Source organism: Dermacentor variabilis, chromosome 9 (genome assembly GCF_050947875.1).
Source record: "Dermacentor variabilis isolate Ectoservices chromosome 9, ASM5094787v1, whole genome shotgun sequence".
NCBI lineage: Eukaryota > Metazoa > Arthropoda > Arachnida > Ixodida > Ixodidae > Dermacentor > Dermacentor variabilis.
The window spans coordinates 137,480,930-137,487,942 of record NC_134576.1 but is presented as its reverse complement, the minus strand read 5'-3'; the positions used below and the strand labels follow the sequence as shown (position 1 = coordinate 137,487,942).

At 47.8% G+C, this 7,013-nt stretch overlaps 1 protein-coding gene across 1 annotated transcript in view; it reads left to right on the top strand.

Moving 5' to 3' along the window:
- Window positions 1-4,391: 4,391 nt before the first annotated feature.
- The window catches only part of LKRSDH (lysine ketoglutarate reductase/saccharopine dehydrogenase), a 75,404-nt gene continuing 72,782 nt past the window's right edge, over window positions 4,392-7,013 (top strand). The window contains exon 1 of the mRNA XM_075669646.1: window positions 4,392-4,586. The gene's annotated coding sequence lies outside the window, so the exon portion shown is untranslated. The remainder of the gene's footprint in view (window positions 4,587-7,013) is intronic.

Below are 7,013 nucleotides of genomic sequence, written 5' to 3'. Positions count from 1 at the left end.
GTGGTACACATCACGGACCCGGTACCTCAAAGATGTGCGACGTTATGGTAACACATTTTCCACGAATCTACTGTTAAATCGCCACTGAAACTTTAAAGGAGTGATGCGCTTGAAGACTTATTCTTGCTACAGTGAGAACACTTAGCTGCCGTATGTTTTATTGCGCGATTCCGTAACGGACAGAGCCGGTGACTGGCCCATCTGTAGTGGCAGTATAGGGCGCTAACATACAAGCCGATTCATCACACGTGTGTTGTTGCCAACGACGCGAGCACCGGTGTAAGGGGCCACTGCCATACGCCACTGCACACCGCCGGAATCCTCTTTCGCAGCCACCGCAGGGGAAGAGTGCGGCGCAAGGGAGGGCTGTCTTTCTCGAGCGCTCCAGCCGATCGTCTAAACCTTGAGACGCCTCAAAGCTGTCGCGCAACAAGCACGTGCGTCTCAAAAGCCACGGTTACATGCGGTAACGTGTCGCATTCTTTGGCGCGTCGCAGTAATCGCCATGCGACAGCGTTTACATATCGCGCGTTCCCTTTTGTCTGAAGCGAGGTGGAACGCGTTTCCGACGATTCGCGTTCCGCCGGTTAGTGCAGGAGAACCCACGGTGGCAATCGCCTCTCTCCCTCAAAGTGATACGCCAGGGTTTACATGCAGCGCGCGAGGCGACTTACCATCTGTCTGTAACTACCCTCTCATGTCGCGTCAATGCGATTCACCTACCTATATAGTGCGTTACCGCCGTTTATATGAATGCGATATGATATAAATGCGACACGACGCGCCAGTCGCATTCATGTAAGCACCCCTAAAGGGCTATGACACTTGGCATTCGCAGACGAACGCGCTTCGCCACTCGGTTGCGCGAGACCACGTGACCTCTGTGGCGAGACTACGACCACCACGAAAACAAGCATAAGATCCAGTTAAAGTTACTCACTTTAACAGATCTTCGGCCTCCTTCTAGTGACTGACCAATAAATCCGAAGCTGTGGTGCGGACTCCTAGAGTGGACCTCTTTTCAGAAGTTTTTTACAGCGGTACACTACAACGGTGTACCGTTGCGCGCTGAATGTGATTGCTGCAACAGAGCGCACGTTCTCCGAAGAAGATTCTCGCTTTCGCCGCTGGTCGCGTCGTAAAATATGATCACGACACGTTTGCATCGCAACATAAACCACTAACGCCGCAGCTTGGCCGTTGCTGTAGCCTGGACGAAGGTGTGCACAGCTGGAGGAAGCTCTTTCCTTTTATCAAGGAAATAGCTTGAATTTTTGGGCATAGTAGTCACATGACTGTTTTTCCTCCTTCCCTTCAGTGTGTCTATTGCAGTGGCGTCCCAGTGAGTATATATATACTCACCAGCTGCAATAAATCAATTGTTGAAAGTTAGCGCTCGTCCCGTGTTCCTGCTTGTCCCTGTGTCATTTTTTGCGCTATGTATCCCAGTCAGAACATAGCCAATACGGTATTTACCCGTTCTTAATGATCGCTTTACTAAATAATGGCGTTTACGTTAGATACGAGTACGAAATGAAAACTTCAATAGTGAAAAGCTATCGTCACTGGCATTAACAATTTCTGTCATCCAATCCAATCCAATCCAGACGTCGCTGCAAGGTATGGTGGCTATCGGTATCGGTATCGGTATGGTGGCTAGAAGGGGGCAGTGTGACGGGCAGCGTATCTGCGCCGTGCTAGGGAGATGCGCGATGAACGATGAAATTTCCCGGTGCCGCTAGGGGCGTTAAAGCACGCTGGTGTGCAAGGACAAGTTGCGGCGCGGCCCTGGTCGGTGTAGCGCCAGCGAGGCCTGCCGGGCAAGCGTGGGCGTGTAGACCACGCTTGTGTGCGCATTAAAAAGTGCATGATTTTATGTAATTCTTGAGCAGTTGAACACCCTGCCAAGTGGAATGCGAGCTCCATCGCAAAGAGGTCACGGCAAAAATTATCCAGTTTGTGGTGTTAATTAGGCTGCACTTCTTCACAAGATCGTTGAACATGGTCAAGTCTCTTCAAAGGAAGCGCCATAAACATTTGAAGTTAAGGAGAGTGAAGTAAAGCCTACTGCTAAACTTGGTCTGATGTGTGCATGTGGATTACTGTACTATGTAATAAAGTACAACCTGTACGATAAAAGCAATGATGGAAAATGTTTAGTGCATGTTGAGGTTCGCCAAAGCGGCCCACAAACGTACCTTTTTTTTTTTTTTTACAAGACTAAAGCTTCAATAAAGGGCATGTTGTTGGTGCATGCGGACGTGGCAGTAAACTGAACGACTCGGTGATGTTATTCACCAGTTTATTGCGCGCAGCCCCAGCGTTGTTTTTGTCTGTTTGCGTGTACGACCTTCTCTGTGCCCACTGGCTATATCTGCGGCAGCTGACCGAATGCCAAAAGTTGAAAATCGGCGTTTCGGCTTGTTTGTGTTCACGGTCCACGTTCGCTTGCGTTAACACCAGTCCTTTTAGTAAAAACCAACTCGTCCAGAGTAACCTTCAAATGTGATCTTACTCCTTTTTTAAATCATATGGCTAAAATCTGCTGCGCATTTCGGTGTTGTAAATAACGCATATTTCTAGTCTCTGCTCTCCTAAGAAGTGCCACCCTTCTTAATAATGCATCTCTAAGCTGCACACACTTCGTGATGTTTGCATCGCGCATTACATTAAAAATTTAAACGCGACGCAAAGTGAACGAAACGCTGGTGCTAGTTGTCATGTTCCGTCCCCTTCAAACGCCGCGAAAGCTGCACACCAGCTGCAAGTAGCGCCATCTACAACTTTCATCCCTCCTCTGTGCGCCCCGCCGGCTCCCGCCCGCTACATTGCCCCCTTCTAACCAGCATACTAACGCTGTAGTATTTTAGCACACTGCACTGCTTGGAGTACTGCCAAACTCCGCTGTCTTGTCCAATTCGACATCTTGTCACCTCTGATTGGTTGAAACCGCTACTGCAACTTCAGTGATTGGCTCAAAACACGAACATGGCGGAATTCAATAACTTATTAAAATTTTGACAGCGTCCAAATAGCACCTAAGCTGTTGAAGCGGAAGTGGCTTTCTCCGCAGCTTAGGCTGCCATGGCTTGCAAGCCGTTTAAGAAATGCGGTATTTGAAATGTCCTAGATGGCACCGAACACATGACTCCCCGGGGCTGTTTATAGTAACGAGACCTGCAATAGTGACGATGAGTGATGCCCTGTCCATACTTGCTTGGATGCGATAAATTTTATTCTTCCGAGTGACGATAAATCACCATTACCATTTCTCTTGTCAAGGAAAGCTGGTGAATGGAATATGTAGGGCATTGTGTTTATCCTTTCTCAAAGTTCGGAAATCAAAGTCAGTTCTACAATGAAGGGCATTGCACTTTTCATTTCTCGCCGAGAAAATCGGATATGCGTCACAGTCGAGGGGGCATTAAAATCAAGCAAATGTGGTATATAGATGGTATTCAAAGTAGGCTGTCAGAGGGAGCACCTGTACAAGCCACCTGGAGAAAATGCTAACACAATGCAAATAAGCCGTTAAATAATCCTGTTACAATTGCTAACGTGCGCGCTCGGCTCAGGCCCGATTATGTGCCGGCTGACAATATATAAACCAAGCATTGCATACTGATTAGCAGTGACTGCCAGTTAAGAGCGATGCAGTACAAGATTGGCATAAAAGTGTTCTGCAAAATAACAGTGAGCTTTCTCATTGGATTTGAACTGTGGGTGTGAATTACTTTTCTTTTTCTGATGCGACAGTGTTCAGTGACTAGCTGCTCCCACTTTGCGGGTATCCCCGGTGTCGGTACCACGCCGCTTTCGTAATTCCCCTAAGGCACTCCACGGCGCGACGGTGGCGATGGTGATGCGACGACGACGGCAGGAAGACTACCGAGTGGCGACAATGTTATGACGATCTTGACGTCATAAAGACAGCGTTAGCTTGCTTACGACGGCGTCGACAGTACCAGTTTCGCGAATGCATCCACATTGCGAATGATGTCGCATCAGATAGATTACCACGGGCATGGGACCTACACAACTGATTAGTGTCTTTCTTTCTTTCTATTTTTGTCTTCATTTTTAACAACCTGCGTATCAAATAGTAACCACGTATTCTCACGAGATTTGAACGCGGTCTAGACAGAAAATGGAGATATCATTTCCACAGCGTCGTTATCTCCGTTAAACGCCCCCGTACTCACTACTGACACCGCAGACAATACACAAAACAAAAATAAAATAAAAAGAAGAGTGTTGCATCGCTGCAAAGCCCGAGGAGAAATGGAATAAAGATAACGCGTCGTGTGTGCTCTCGGGACGAGCCTATTGTCTGCGTCCACGTCTAGCGGCCACGCGGAGGAATTTCCGAGCAGGACGTTATCGGACCGCTCCGTCCGTAACATCAGAGCGGTGTCCAGCAGGCAGCGGGGCGGGTGTGCTCGCCTTACAGGATCTCCCACTGCAAGCCCTCGCTACTTACACGCGCGCTCTGCCGGCACCACGAAAATCACGGCTGCACGGATCGTCGTCTCGCGGCAGGCGCGGTGGTCGTTCATCGTGGCCCCGTTGGGGTGGCGCCGCTGCAGGTGAGCACAGCGTTGAAAACGGACGCCAAGATTCAATATCAAAGCAGTTAAAACTGGTGCACTATATATTTTTTGTGAATGTTCGAGGCAAATCAATTCTGCCGGAACTAGCAAGATGGAGAAAGGGTTATAAAAGTTGCGAACAGTATATCGTCACCTACTGGACTGTAGTCAGGTACGTAACGAGAAAACCTGTACGGGTTTAGCGGAAAGAAAACAACGCATTTGTAGAGAAATTAGCCCTTGTCCGGAGATCGAACACGGGAACAACGCCCTTCCGGGGCGGTCGCTCCACCATGTGAGCTAACCAGCAGGGCATATTGCGCAGAGCTTTCGAGGCCGAATTAATTAACTCGAAACTGTGGTTCCGAGAAACGCGTATAGGTTTCCGTGCTGCAAGCGAGTCGATCACAATTTTCCATTTCACGCGTGTTCAATAGGATCTCGATACCTGTAGACGGACATGAACATCTTTTACTTAACGCGGGTGCATATAGGACGCTTTTTCTCCTTTTTATTGCTTGCCTTTCTTTACAGTTACGTTTAGCACGCTTGTGTGTTTGTGGTACGTGTGCAACGTATACGGGGAAATGTGTAGTTTCCATTTCTTTAACTATGCCTTGGGATAGCTGGCTTTAATTTGGCTCACCTTTCTGTTTGTCTGCAGTTATTAAACAACAACAAAAATCGCTGCCTGCTCCTTTCATCATAATTCCCCAAACTGCGCAAAGGTTTCAAACAAATAATAAAGAAAATAATATACCGACAACAGCTCCTTCAAGACAAGCACTGTTTCACGAGGCATTCTTTTCTTTAACGGGAACATGGCTAATATCGGAGGCAATGAATGCCAAACTTTAATTTAATCTTAGTATATCGCGCTCCAACAGTAGTGCCACAACGTCAGTGGAACGTCAAAGATTTGCAACTTTTTTTTGCTCGCGTTTCGACGACTTTAGTGAAGGAACTACCTTTACACGTGACGCTTGCGGCAGAAAGAATGTTCCACATCCGCCGTCAAGGCCATGAGCGATGGCGCTGGCTAACATTCCCAGGTTTAGTTCTAGCAGATAAACATAAATACCTTAGAAAGTGGCTGGGAAAACGGTGCCACGGTCGCTCAACTGCTAAGAGCATCGTACGCGCAATGCGAATACCTGGGTTTGTGCCCCACCTGCGGCCAGCTGCTTTTTTTTCTCATCCACTTTAATTTCCATTAATTTGTCATTTCTTTAATTCAATTAATAAGTACAAACAGTTTCCCCTATGCTGTCCTTGGTGGCTTTGTTTGTTGGCTTCTTATGATATGACTAATAAATATCGGGCCCTCGGTTTCCTTTCCTCTCGTTCTCTCTCTTACAATTCATTTGTCGTTAGCGCTTTGAGACGCTGGACTTCACTACCTTCGGAATCGACTCATATTCTTCGTCAGAAGAACGTGATACCTCCAAAGTCGTTGAAGTCCGCCTATAATGCTATCACATTAAGAATAGGGTATAAAGGCGGAGACATCACGTGGGCAACGAAACATTAGTGGGCCTGCTGATGTCATCGATTATGCTTTTCAGCACCTATTAGAATTCAGTTTTTTTTCTTGGCTGTTAGCAATGTGGGGTGGAAAGACGCACGGGACACAGGTGATCTGTCGTGCTAATATATTTCCCATTTTCTTTGTAACTCTTAGAAATCGTTAAGATCTCCGTGCTGTCCACAACAGGTATGCGCATGCAACATGGTGAAATATGCATAAGCGCACGTCATCGACGCGCTGCGGGGTCCCGGCAGCTAGTTGACGATGATATTTTGCTCATATGCGAGCACTATACGAGCCATCAGGAAACTTACACGCAGCCTGCTGGCTGTTTTCATGTGCTCAGCATGGGACTCGAGTATTGGACTCAGCGTATCGAGCAGCTCAGGGCGGCTGGGTGGTCCAGCGCTACCAGGTACAGTAGGAAGGTGTACAGCGTTTAAGGTGATAAGGAGGCCTCAGCGCCCCGATACGTACAAAGAAAAAGAAGAAAATACACCGGTGTACTGTTCACATACTTTACAGATCTGGTACCTCGCCTCCATTCCTTGAGGCAGTCCATGGCGACATGTGCAATTATGTGACTAACTTTGTAGACACTACCGAGGCTCCAGATTTTCATCTAATAATATGCGTATGAAACTGTACCTTTGGTGTTGCATTGCTAAGCTCGACGGCGCGGGATCGAATACCGACCGCGGCGGCCGCATTTCGATGGGGGCGATACGCAAGAACGCCGGTGTACCATGCATTGGGGCACGTTAATGAACCCCAGGTGTTCAAATTTAATCCGAGGTCTCCCACTACGGCGTGCCTCATAATAATATCGTGGTTTTCTCACGCAAAACCCCACAATGCTTTAAGCTATCTTTAAGCTGCATCGCTTGGTTAAGTGG